The sequence below is a fragment of the Sciurus vulgaris genome (assembly GCF_902686455.1).
Source record: "Sciurus vulgaris genome assembly, chromosome: 3".
Classification (NCBI taxonomy): Eukaryota; Metazoa; Chordata; class Mammalia; order Rodentia; family Sciuridae; genus Sciurus; species Sciurus vulgaris.
Genome location: NC_136463.1, coordinates 17,260,821 through 17,274,660, shown reverse-complemented (window position 1 = coordinate 17,274,660; position 13,840 = coordinate 17,260,821). Strand labels below are relative to the sequence as shown.

The 13,840-nt window shown below is 46.8% G+C and overlaps 1 pseudogene across 1 annotated transcript in view; it reads left to right on the top strand.

Moving 5' to 3' along the window:
* Nucleotides 1-487: 487 nt before the first annotated feature.
* LOC306658232 (integrin beta-3-like) overlaps nt 488-13,840 on the top strand; it is a 28,668-nt pseudogene continuing 15,315 nt past the window's right edge. Inside the window, exons 1-6 of the transcript XR_013767007.1 lie at nt 488-1,073; nt 1,673-1,834; nt 3,751-3,846; nt 4,268-4,359; nt 5,485-5,619; nt 6,756-7,187. The product of XR_013767007.1 is annotated as an integrin beta-3-like (transcript). The remainder of the gene's footprint in view (nt 1,074-1,672; nt 1,835-3,750; nt 3,847-4,267; nt 4,360-5,484; nt 5,620-6,755; nt 7,188-13,840) is intronic.

The following is a 13,840-nucleotide window of genomic DNA, read 5'->3' as shown; positions in this document are numbered from 1 at the left end:
CGCGGGGACCTGAGGCACCTGGTGCACACCTGCCTGCCGCAAGAGCGAGCCTCAGCCTGAGGGGGGAGGGCCGGTGCAGGGCCAGGAGGGTCCAGGGGGCCGATAGAAGCAGCCCTGACGGGGCCAGAGGTCCAGGCTAGGTTTGCTGAGGAGAGGGGAAAGAAGAACCCTTAGAGCCTGAGGCAGGAGAATGAGCTGTGGTGAGAGGACGAAGGAGGAGACAGGGTCTTGTTAAGTTGTTCAGCACCTCCCTAAGTTGCTGAGGCTGGCTTTGAACCTGCAATCCTCCTGCCTCAGCCTTCTGACCCGTGAGATTCCAGATGTGCACCACTGTGCCAGGCTGATACAACTTTTAACCTTCTGTCTGGGTTGTACTTTTTTCCAGAAAATACATCATCTATTAAACAAGCAAACTTAGTCTGAGGCCAGCGATGTTCTTGTCTGGGCATGATCTGTCAACTGATTGATGGTTCAGGGACTTTCATTTGCTATACTGTTATAGAGAACTGTTAATTATAAGGTCACAGCAACAACAACTCAAACTTCACTCTGGCTGAATTCCTACTTGCTTGAGCCTCACAGCCATCTTATGGGATATGTGCTATTATGTCCCTGGTTTCCTGGGTTAGGTTTAGAGAGGTATGTTGAAGTTCGCGTGACTAGTAAGTGGGGGAGCTGGGATTTGAACTCAGGCAGTCTGGATTCATAGTTCACCCTCTTTTCTGCTAGGCTAGCTGAAGGTGAGGTTAAGATGAGAGGCTTGGCATCTGAACTGTCTGGGCAATTGTGATTGTGTGGAACTGGCCTGGGCATCCCACAGTCTCTATTAGTCCCATTCGCTTTCCCTTCCAGTTCCTTACTACCCTTTCCTCCAGGGTATCTGCTTAAGTCACCTCTCGTCCCTTCCCAGTATGAAGAATGCCTGTCTGCCTATGTTTGGCTACAAACACGTGCTGACGCTGACAGACCAGGTGACTCGCTTCAATGAGGAAGTGAAGAAGCAGAGTGTGTCGCGGAACCGAGATGCCCCAGAGGGTGGCTTTGATGCCATCGTGCAGGCTGCAGTTTGTGATGTGAGTTTGGAGGGCTCGGGTACCAGGTGTGGTTGGCACAGATCAGAGTGGGGAAGAGGATCACCCTGGGGATTTCTGGTGCAATCTGCGATAAGAACTAAGCTGAACTTTGCACAGCATGAGTAATAAATTGCTTCTGATAGGCAGTTCCTGCTTATATCTACTGCTTGACCAAAAGGGACAACTCTTTGAACCTCACTGATCCCAGATGTTTTCTGGAGAGAACATCTTGCCTTCTCTGAAATTATTTCAAAATCAAGGCTGAGGTAACTTAATCTCAGCAAAATGGGTAGATGTTCAGATAGAATTTCTTCTAGCCCAGCCCAGCTCTAGGTGGGTAACATGACTATCAATGGAAGTTATGTTTGGAGTTGAAGGAGTCATTTGGCTGTTTGAATTAATCAACTATGAGACTATTTATTTTCCTAAGAAAACTCTGAATTAGAAAGCTCTAACTTGGATTCCAAGGGATAGGGCTGAGGTCCTTCTCCAAGATGACTTATCCAGTCCTTCAGGCAGGGGGGTCCTTGAATCTTTGTTCTCTATCAATGATATGGCTGAAGTTGCTTTGTCTCTTTACCTTTTTTTTTTTTAAACAGGAAAAAATTGGCTGGAGGAATGATGCATCTCATTTACTGGTTTTTACCACTGATGCCAAGACCCATATAGCATTGGATGGAAGACTGGCAGGCATTGTCCAGCCCAATGATGGGCAATGTCATGTTGGCACTGACAACCATTACTCGGCCTCCACTACCATGGTGAGATCTCTGGCACCACCATGGTCCCTATCGACTATGGCTGCCCTCACCCGGGCAGTCCTTGGATGAGTATGAAAATGATAGCCCTTTTCCTGGGCAGTGAGCAGTTCTAGCCAGCTCCTGCCTCCTGTAACTGGACATCTCCATCCAGAGTTCAACCTGTGCAGCCATTACAGATGCCCTGACTGTGGTCAGCATGATCACTGCTTCCCCTGTCATCCACACCACCACAGCAGCATCATGGTATCCAGAATGTGTCCAAAGGACTCTCCCAGGCCTAGCTGGACAACAGGCCTTCCTCCCTGCTCTGTGAAGATGAGCCCCCATTTGGGATACTGTGTTCACTTGTGGTTATTGGGATAAGACATAGGAAAAAGAGACAAAGATCATCAAAAACACAGAGAGCAGGTTCTATAGGGAACCATTAAGGGACTTAAAGTCATTTAGCTTGAAGGAAAGAAGGGCCTGTGATGACTGAGCTAATACACAGGACCTTCTTATTTTTTTTTTTAAGTTTTAGAAATTAACTATAGGCAATTCATTAAATAAGAGAAGTTTAAATTGAAACAGGAGAGGTCGTAAGCCATAAGATAAACATGCTGGTGCTCAGAGTCCTGATACTTTGGGTGTCTGGGAGGAAGTACAAACTCTTCATCTCTTAAAGATAGTTAATGAGCAACCGTCTTATCAGGTAACTTACAGGTGTCCCTGTGTAAAGGCGGGAGACTGAGCAGGATGCTCTCACGATCTCCCTGCAAGGTCTAGGATTCCATGGGTATGTTTACACTTTACCCCCTCCCCCGTGTAGCTGGAGTTCCTTGGTGTCAGCCATACCCAAGTCAAGGACTACCCTACAATGGCTGAGTCAGCCACCTTGACACTACTCTATGTAAGGAACTGGACCAGGAGCTTAGGGACATAAAAAATACCCTACTCTTAGTGAGTTTTTGGGTTAGCTGAAAGGAAAGGACATATATATATTATTAATAACACAAAATGCATGGTGAGTGCTGAATGGGTGGCACAGTTAGTAAGGCTACCGGTATTGGAAGGAGGACAGCTCCTCATGAGCTGGGATGGCCAAGGAAGGCCTCCTGGAGAAGGTAAAACTCAAGCCAATTCCTAAGGATGGAGGTGGCTTACTAAAAGGAAGGCCATTCCAGGTGGGAGGAAGAGTGGAAGAGGACAGGAGGTAAGCAATATTTGGAAAGAAAGGCTGAGACTTCATGGTGGAGGATCACAAGAGCCAGGTGAAGGTGTTTGTCCATTGTTCCAAAATGAGGCGTGACTTTTAGCTGCTTTATGGTTTTACTGCATTAAGTTTGAGTAGGAGGAAAGAGCTTAGTTTTGATGCCACCAGCCTGTAATTTTTCATCTGTCTCTGGAGCTCACAGCTGGGTTTGTGCTGCTACTTTACTCTTCTTGCTTACGTATTAGTAAATCATAAAGCAAACAGGTTTATTTGAGCTCATGGTTATTGAGGTGCCACATCTGGTGATGGTCTTCTTGCTGGCAGAGTCCGGAGGCGGTGTGAGCATCACATGGCAAGAGTCAGGGAGCACATGTGTACATGGATGTCTCTTCTGGTCTTCTCCCTCTTCTTATAAAGCCACCAGGATTCAATCATGGGGCTCCACCCTAATGACCTTATGTAAACCCAGTCCTTTCCCAAAGGCCCTACCTCTAAACACTATGTTTGGATTACGTTTCCACCTTAATACCTCACCATGGGAATCAAATTTCAACACATGAAACCTTGAGGGACGTACTCAGACCATATCCAAACAGTAGCATCTCACTTTGCCTGTGGGGTGAAAAAGTTTTGTTCACAGCCTGAGTTAGCCAAGTTCAAAGGCTCAGAGTCTATTAAGTATGTGAGACTTCTTCATTGACCTCCATGTCCTCCCCCTTTTCAGGATTATCCCTCTCTGGGATTGATGACTGAGAAACTATCTGAGAAAAACATCAATTTGATTTTTGCAGTGACTGAAAATGTAGTCAGTCTCTACCAGGTAACTGTGCCTTTGGGGTTCCCTGGACTGGACCCTGTGATGGCTGGACCTGTCACCAGTTGCTAGCCCAGGGTACTATTGACTAGGGACCCAATAAGGAAAGATCTTTCTTTAACCCATTCCTCAGGAGCTTAAGATTCCTCTCTGTGGCCTTTCCCCTTCAACCTGCAGCCTACTAGTGTTGTGTGTCAATGTCTGTCCTGATGGAGGGAGGTGATTCAGTGCGGGAGGGGTATGAAGGTTTCCTATAATTTTGCTCAGGCCTTGAAAATTGCTACATATATTCCTGGAAGTGACAAATGAAATATCCTATACTTTCCTTCAATCTTCATTTCAAGAATCAGTCCTGATTTTGGGGGGTGGCTTTAGGAGATCCTACTTTCCTTCAGTAATCTCTGGATATCTTTACCTTCCTTTCTAGAACTATAGTGAGCTCATCCCAGGTGACCACAGTGGGGGTTCTGTCCACTGATTCCAGCAATGTCCTCCAGCTCATTGGTTGATGCTTACGGGGTAAGGTGTCTTATGCTGGGAATGACCTGCCACTTGGCCACTTGGCTTGGTTTACTGTTGCAGCAGGACTCAGATTTGGGAGTCCTGGCTGCCAGTCCACCATGTGGCCTTATGCCTTCCTCTGGTGCTCTCAGAGGTCAGGTGAGGGCAGACCCTGGGAGGGATGCAGCCTCTGAGCAGGAAATGGCCCAGAAAGGAATGCCAGGCGGGGAGAAGGACAATGAGAGGAGAGTTCAGAGAAGGTGGAAGGAGATAGCCATGGGGATTAGAGGGAGAAGGAGCAAGTGGGGGTCTGAGTGAGGGAAAACTGAGCCCCAACAACAGAGAAAAGAGGGATCCGAGTCATGGGGAAAGTGAGAGCGATAAAAATTAGATAGAGCCCTGCATGGTGGTACACACCTGTAATCAGCAGCTGGGGGGGCTGAGGGGATTTGTGAGTTCAAAGCCAGCCTCAGCAACAGTGAGGGTGGCGAAGCAACTCAGTGAGGTCCTGTCTCTAAATAAAATACAAATTATGGCTGGGGATGTGACTTAGTGGCACAGTGCCCCTGAGTTCAATCCCCGGTACCCTGCCCCCCCCAAAAAAAATTAGATAGAGACTGGGCACAATGGCATATGCCTGTAATTCCAGATACTTGGGTGGCCAAGGCAGTTTGAGGTCAGCCTGGATAACTTAGGGAGATCCCGTCTCAATTAAAACGAAAAAGTACTGGGGGGTATAGCTTCGTGGAAGAGTGCTTGCCTTGCATGTTCAGGGCCCAGGGTTCAATCCCCAGTACTGGGGGAAAAATTAGGCAGAAAAGTGCCACAAATGAAGGTGACCCATTTTGACACTTCTCTATTGCATGCCTTTGAGGCCTGAGGGAGGGTGTAGCCTGGTTCAGATTTCACCGAGACTCATCTGGACACAAGGGGGAACAGAAAGAGGGAGGGGATTACTGGGCAGGAAAGAGCAGGAAACAGGCTCCCAGGGTGCTCCACTAGCTGTCACGATCAACCTCAGCATCTGACTGCCAGGGTTAAGTTCAAGGCCACCTGGTAGATTTTGCTTTGGGATGGAATCAGCTCTTGCCCATTTCCTTTCAGCTCATTTCCTTATGTTCTTTTTTTTTTTTTTCTGCTCAGAAAATCCGCTCTAAAGTAGAGCTGGAAGTGCGTGACCTCCCTGAGGAATTGTCTCTATCCTTCAATGCCACCTGCCTCAACAATGAGGTCATCCCGGGCCTCAAGTCTTGTGTGGGACTCAAGATTGGAGATACGGTGAGGTGGGCTTGGACAAGGGCTGAAGATGCAGCTCTGACCCTGGCCTGTGCCTGGGAGTGTCTGTGGGCACCCGAGTCCCTTCCCTTCTGGTACCTCTTCTTCCTGAAGGTTGTTACAAATCAGATGTGTTGGAGCTGCCAACCTTGTCCTGTCGCCTAAGCTGTCTTTATCTGCTAAGTGAACTTCACTGCCATGGTTTCCAAGAACTTCCATTTTGGTTACCTCTGTCTGTATAGGCACATTTGATTGCAAATCAGAATATTTCTTATCTTCAGCCCCTAACCAGCTTCCACCTTCCTCCAAGGCAATGCTTTTCTTTTCTCTACAATGTAGAATGGTGATATCATCTATAAATTTTTATTGAGCACTAACTATGTACCAGGCATTGTTCTATCTGCTGAAGGTTTAATAGCAAATGGAACAGGAAGAATTCTGTCCTCATGGAATTTAAGGATGCAGATGTTCTTTCTGCCTCTCCATATTTTTCCTTATTGGTTGGTTCTCCTCTGCTTCTGCCCCAGGGGCTTATGGGTTGGTGGAGGGGAGGGAGGAAGAGAAGGGAAATAGATCTCTTGAGCTATCCATCTTTCTATAGAGCTATCTATTGATCTTTCTATCACTCTGTTTTCTAGGCACATGTGCACAAACCACCATGTAGAAATTTTGACCTGTGATGAAATGTTATGTGGAAATTGAACAGTAGAACCTCAGCTTATGTTTGACGACCCTGTGACACTGTGTGCTGCCAAATTGTGCTTCGTGTGCCTTGCTGATATTATGTAATCAATCTGGCTAGTTTAGCTGGTCAGGGCAGAGTGGTCACAAGATCACTGGTTCTGTTCTTCTTGAGCTGGTTTATTTCACATGTGTGGAAACAGGCTTCTCTTTCTTGACTGAAAACATGTCTCTGTGTTCAGCCAGATATGTCACAATGGCACAGCTAACCCTTATGTTCTTGTTTTTGCTTTGTAGAGTTTGGTAGTGGGAAAGGCTGAGGAACTCTAGACCACAGGAGGATTAGACAACCCATGTGGGTACTCCTTGGCAGGGGCAGGGAATAGCTGCTTCTCTTCGGGGGCCTGAGTGTTAACTGGGACACTTTCAATCTGAATCCCATCTGGCCTTCCATCCAGGTGAGCTTCAGTATTGAGGCCAAGGTGCCGCGGCTGCCCCCAGGAAAAGGAGAAGTCCTTTACCATAAAGCCTTGGGCTTCAAGGACAGCCTCACTGTCCAGGTCACCTTCGACTGCGACTGCACCTGCCAGGCCTACGCCGAGCCTTAACAGCCGCCGCTGCAACAATGGGCAATGGACCTTACGAGTGTGGGGTGTGCCGCTGTGGGCCCGGTTGGCCGGGTCCCACTGCGAGTGCTCAGAAGAGGACTACCGCCCGTCTCAGCAGGATGAGTGCAGCCCCAAGGAGGGCCAGCCCGTCTGCAGCCAGCGGGGCGAGTGCCTCTGCGGCCAGTGCGTCTGCCACAGCAGTGACTTTGGCAAGATCACCGGCAAATACTGCGAATGCGACGATTTCTCCTGTGTCCGCTACAAGGGGGAGATTGTGCTCAGGTGAGTGGAAGGCAGGCCCGGCGACGCTCCACTTAGCAGCGTGGCTAAACGTGCGCATGCGCCGGTAGCTCCAGAAACAGGCGGGGCGGGCAGAGCTGCCCAGACGGTGTTCCACGGCCAGGGCTGAAGAGCAGACGGGGGAAGGTGGCGGATTGATCTTTTCCTTTGCTTATAGGATACGAGAAGCTAAAACCAGCCTCTGCTCCTGAGGGCGTCTCTCCTACCTGGAATAGGGTAGGAAAGAGTGGGGAAACTTCACGGAAAAGATAGATAGATAGATAGATAGATAGATAGATATAGATGATATAGATAGATAGATATAGATATAGGCTCTTTTCTTTCCTCTGCCTACTCTGGCAATGTTTAGTTCCTGATCTTTTTGAGTATAGGGACTAACACCTTTTCTGCTAAAAAAAAAAAAAATCACTGAGTGATGAAATGATTAAAGATTTAGAATAGACAGAAAATACGTATCAGAACATTATGATAGTAAAGTTAGTAAAGTTAGTAATAAGTTAGTAATAATTTTACATGATTTATGTTTCAAGAGACTTGGAAAATTGTATATGCAAGACTTTGGAGGCATATTTAATGAACTAATATGCTTAGGACAATGTTCTGGAGGATGGTGGCGGCTTAAGTGTTAGACCTATTTTGGTACCATCTGTTGCAATTGGCATTGTTGCTTTTATTTCTTTTATGTTTTTAAACTATTACTTTCGAGATGCCACATCTACCTTATCAGTATGGTAACCACTCAGCTACACGAGGCTGTTTAAATTAATTGAGACTGAACATTATTTAGCTCTTTTGTCAGTAACCTTGAGTGGCTAGTGGTGATGTGTTTGCACAGATATAAAACAATTCAACAGGGCAGAAAGTTCTACTGGATAAGGGTCACCATAGAGCGTTCCTGGCTACAAACTGGGGTGTATCATTTTGAGTCCTTCTACCTGCTGAATGATTAACTGTCCTCACTACAAAATTCATTAAAATCTTGAAAGCCTACCAATAATCTCAAACTGGTTTCTCCCTGCCCTAAAGACCACTTCTGTGTACTTGTCCAGCTAGAAGTTAAGCTAATACTTTATCTGTAGATATGCTGGCAACAATTTCAGAGGGCAAATGAGCAATGTGGGTTTTTTCTTGGGCTTTGGAGATGGATTTTTGGCTGGGTCATAATTATCTTAGTTTAATCATTTTTGCAACGGACTGCAGACATTTGCATGTTGGTTGGAACTGGTTTATGGTTATGTTTTTATGGCCAGTTGAACATAGAGGTTATAGTTGCTTCCTATGATGATCTATGTCCCAGACTAGCTTCATCCTGCGTTGGAGTTAACCAGCTGAACTAATTGACACAAATGTTCACTTTAACATTAACCTTGGCCCTTAAAAAAAGCCTGATTAGAAAAGATAAATCCGTGTCATTCTACAGCGTGCCCTGGAAACATAAAGCGACTCCTTTTCTTATTTATTTATTTATTACTTCTTTTTAGTTACATATCACATTAGGCTTCATTTGGCATGATTATAAGAAGGCATGGATTATAATTTGCCCTCACTCGGTCCCCTTTTCACTGTTCTTCTTCCTTCCTTCCCATTCCTTTCCCTCTCTGTACTGATCTTTCTGCTATTTAATTAGCGTTTTTGTTTTATTAGTGCCTTGTGGAGATACAATAATGAGATTCACTGAAGTGTATGTATGTATGTACACAGGAAAGTTAGGGCAGAATCATTCCCCTGTTTCTTTGCTTATCCATCCCTTCTCTCTCCACCTTGATCTCCTTTCTGTACTCCACTGATCTTTCTTCTATTTTGTTGAAACACTTCCCTTTTCTTTTCTTCCCTGCCACCCCCCCGCCCCTTATTTTGACTTTCTGGGTCTTGCTTATTAACACTTAGCACCTGTTCTTCAGGTCTGTCCATTTACTGGCAAATGCTATAATTTCATTCTTCTTTATGACTGAGTAATACTCCATTGTGTATATATACCACATCTTAAAAAAGTCATTAATCTGTTGATGGGTGCCTAGGTTGGTTCCATAGCTTGGCTATTGTGAATTGTGCTGCTATAAACATTGATATGACTGCATCTGTATAGTATGCTGATTTTAGATCTTTTGGATATATGACAAGGAGTGGGATAGCTGGGTCATATGGTGGCTCCATTCCTAGTTTTTCGAGGAATCTCCATACTGCTTTCCATAGTGGTTGCACACAATTTGCAGTCACAACCAACAATGTATGAGTGTAGACCTTTTCCCCCTGCATCCTTGCCAACACATTATTATTTGTATTCTTGATAATTGCCATTCTAATTGGAGTTGAAACACTGTTTCCCCTATTTATGGCAAAAAAATCTGAGAGAGGGTTGGAGGAAAATGATACCAATATTAGAGAGATTGGTGGGGGGAGAGAGAGAGATCAGGTGCTCAAAAATGAAAACATATAATGACAATTTGAATTAGGGGGTAAGGCAGGAATTTCAGCTCATTTTAATATTTAATAGTACTTACATCATATTGAAAGTATCAAAGGAAATGGGCAAGTTTGGAGTGGGAGATCCAAGGGGAGAAGGTTAGAACTGAGAGCCAGGGCGGTTGCTGCGGGAGAGGCCTGCAGGTGGCCTGCTAGGGGCACCCCTGCTTCTCTTCTGGGGCTTGGTCTGTTGTGAGGCGCTGCGGGAGGGATTGCAGCCAGAAGTGTGTTTCCTTTGGCTGATGGCCCTACTGAAGCCAGAAAAGAAAGCTGCCCGGGTCAGAAGCCCTGGTTCCTGCCTATGTGGATGCAGGAACAGCTCATCCTCGGTACACTCCAGTCCAATCCATGGGGGAACCTGGGTGTCCTCAGCAGCCATCCCTCTACCACTTTCTTGCCAGGGCGTCAGGTGCTGGCCAGCCTCACATCTGGACCCCTGCAGTGCTGTCATCACATCCTCAGTAACAGGACTCGGGGTGCACGTTCATCCTGCACCGCTCCGTGCCAGAATTTGGTCCATAGGGGTGAATCAGGGGTCAGATGCACAATTCCTGCCTCTCAGAGCTATAGCCCAGCTTGTCATTGCCCCTTATCAGAGTTCTTGGCCCTGTCGCCTGTTCTTTGCTGCAATCAGGGGCTCGTGAGGCAGGACTGATGTGACTTGGCCATTTTCCTAGCCCCTGGCCACTGATCATGGCAGCTGGTTTCCGGGCCTACTCCCTCCCTACTGTAGGAGTGGTCTGCAGTGTTGCCCACCATCAGCACCCCTGCCTTACCCATTGGGGAGTGCAGCCTTTCCCTCAAGGTGGTTTTTTTTTTTTTTGGGGGGGGGGGGTCATACACCAGGCAAGTGCCCACTGAGTCACATCCCCAGACCTCAAGGTTCTTTTCCACTCGCTGCCTCTATCAGGCACCCTGTGTGAACAGGTTCTGTGCTGTGGAGCAGGGATAGAGAGGTGTTAATAAGAGCTTGTGCTTCATTCACTTACCTAGCATAATTCACAGCATGAGGCAGAATCTGGCAGATCTGTCACTGGTCCTGGGGGCGTCTTATAGGAATCTGCCCCATAGGACTCCACCCTGGGGAGACTCGCTGTGGATAGGGGAGGCCTGGGCAGTTTCACGGAGGAGGTGGGACGTGTGATAAGTCTCAAAGGAAGGCTGGGTCATAAAGGAGTGGAACAATGAGTCAGCCGGAAGTCCAGCCACGCAGGGAGGGGTGATCACAGTCCCTCTGACCTGCTCCCCAGCGCTCTTCCTTCTTCCCTGCCTCCCTCTCTTCCACTCATTTCTGGTCTGTCTCCCTCACTCTGACTTTCCTGTGAACCCAGGATAGCCTCCCTTTTGGAGGGGTGCCAATCCTCTGACATTACCACACTGTTGGTTGCCTTTTAAGGGCTGACTCTACCAGGGCTTGGGGGTCAGCCTGCTGGCTCTGACTGCCCACTTCCACTCCCAGCCTCACTCCCTGGCTGGCCCTGCAGATCATCTTGTCAAAGATCACTTTGTTTTGCCTCACAAAGGAAACACTGTGGGACAAGGGTTTCTGAGGAGGCCGAGGCCTCTGAGTGCCGCCAAACCACTGTAGTGTCGGTCTTTTCCCAACCAGGAGCTGTGGCCAAAAGCAAGGCATAGTGGACACCCTGGGGCCCCACTCTGGTGGCAGGGACACCCATCCCCCAGCTGCTGTGAGGGTTGACTGTAATAGCTCACAGCTGTCCTTTCTCTGCAGCTTGCCCTGGGGCCGACAGGAACTGCCTCTCCCTCAGGCATGGGGCAAGGCCAGTCCCTTTGCCTCAAGGTGGGCCTGGCTCTATGGTGCCATTCATGCTCCAGAGCCCACAGTGGACTCAGGCTGAAAGCAGTCTCTGTCTGAGACCATATTCCTGCTGGCTTTTGCCTCTTGCCCTAGACTACTTCCCTTCCTCCTTTCCACTTCCCCAGTGAGTCTCTTGAACAAGAATCCTCACCACACGCTGTCCTTCTAGGGAACCCAACCTCAAGACTCAGTGGCTGTCTGCCTTCCCCACCCTCCTGCCATCCCAGACCTCCGGATATACATGCAGCTGGCCTTGTGTTCCCTATCCTTCCTGGGAAACAGACCTCTTTCCAAGGCAGCAAAACTGAGTCATATTTTATTTGTGCCTTTATTTATTTTTGGTATGTTTGAGTCTTGAATGCCAGTGTGGTTACTAGAGGGTGGTTCTGGGGTCATGGGCAAAGGTGACCCACAGGGGCCAAGGGACACTGGTTGCACCCTGTGGGGTCATTGGAGGCATAGGTGCCAGCTAGTTCAGGGCTCAGTACCATCCCTCCTCCACCTCCTGGGGGCCACCTACTCACAAAGTGATGTGGCTTCCAGAGCAATTCAGGTTACTTCCCCTTGCCCCTGCCTTTCTTCTGATAACAATCAGATTTTTATTATGCTTCTTCCTGATTTAGAATTCTGGAGAATGAGTCACCTTCTGTGGGGTTTAGGAGCCAACTTTTAAAGTCTTGTAAAATGAATATCAGGGGGGATGCAGTTAATGAATTTGAATGATTGCCGTTAAGCAGTCTGACCCTGACCCCAGGCTCCCTTCCATTCCTACACTCGGTAGTGAGGTGAACAGATCTCCCCACCAGGGCTGAGAGCTCTTTGCAATGCTATAATAATATAACACAGGGCATAGCTTGGTTGATATTATGGGTTTTCCAGAAATTTGACTAGGCTGTAAGCTCCATGGTAGAAGGGACTTTGCCTTATTCATTGCTGAGTCTCCAGTGCCCACCATGTGGTAACTATTTGTTGAATGAATGAATGAATGGATAAGTGAACATTGATTGTGTGCCTACTCTGTAGCAGATTTGATGATAATCATTACTGGAAAAATTAATGTGGCCTATTCTCTCCCATCAAGGAGCTCACAATTTAGAAAGAGAAATAGGAAAGCAAATGGGCATAAAATAAGGACAGAAGGAGCAGTGGAAGAACACAGGAGCAGACAGTTGATTCTGTCTGAGGAGGTCAGAAAAAAAGTTGCTGAGTGAATAAACATTTGAGTTGGGCCTTGAGGTTGAGTAGGAGTTTGGTAGTGGTCACAGGCTGAAAGGACACTCTAGGAGAGGGAAACAGCCTGAACAGGAATGCAAGGAAATAAGGATAGTGGAGAAAATGAATACCTCTGTGTGATAGCTAACGTGTGGAAAGGTCAGGTGGGTGATGAAGTATGTGGAGCTCACTGTAAAAGTCTTATGTGTTTGCTGAAGACGCTGGACTTAATCCTTTAGGCAGTATGGAGCCTTTGCAGGTCCAAGGATGTTAAACGTTCTACAGCGTACAGGATGCCCCTCAAAACAACGAGCTGTCAAAAAGCACCAAGTGTTAGAAACCAAAAAAGGAGAATCGTGGATACAGAGGAAGGGTGGATTGAATTGAGGATGACCTGGAAAAGGAGAGATAATTAGAATTGTCTAGCGATGGGACCAAGTAGGGACCAGGGATGGAAACATCCTCAATGAGGCCCACAAACACAGCAGTGAGACATTTCCTTCTTGTGCCATCCACTCAAATAGTTCAGTAAATCTGAATTCCTAAAATGTTCTCTTCTAGTAGTTTTTCACTGGTATCAAGCCCAGTTACTGGACTTTTCTGCACGTCTCAATTGGTCAAATTTAGCCAGTTGAACTCCATCTTTTACTTTTACTTACTCCATTTTCTCTATATGTTATGGCAGTCTTCTGGAAAAACCATATGAGTATAAATATGGAAAAGCATTATTTATAATACTGCATAGAGGCTGAGCACTCGGATCTAAAGTCAGAGTAATGGAGAGATGTTTGACTAAGTGCCACCTATGATCTATGAGCCCTGCTCCTGCTACTTACAAGTTGTGTGGCCTTGGATGGGTTACTTAACCTCTTTGATACTACAGGGTTATAAGAAATGAGTAAGATAACATATTGAAGAACTTGACACTTATTAAATGCTCAACAAATGTTCTTGGGCATTATTACCCTTGTAGTGGTTTTTGTTCCACTGGAAAGATTTGCTTCCTTGGTTGCTTTGGAACACAGATGTAGTTCTTTTGTCTAAATGCTTTCTAAGACCTTCCTACTATGCTGCCAAGGCACCCTATTCTGTACTGAGAAGAGAACCAGCACAAGAAAGACAAGATGTATGGGTGATGTTG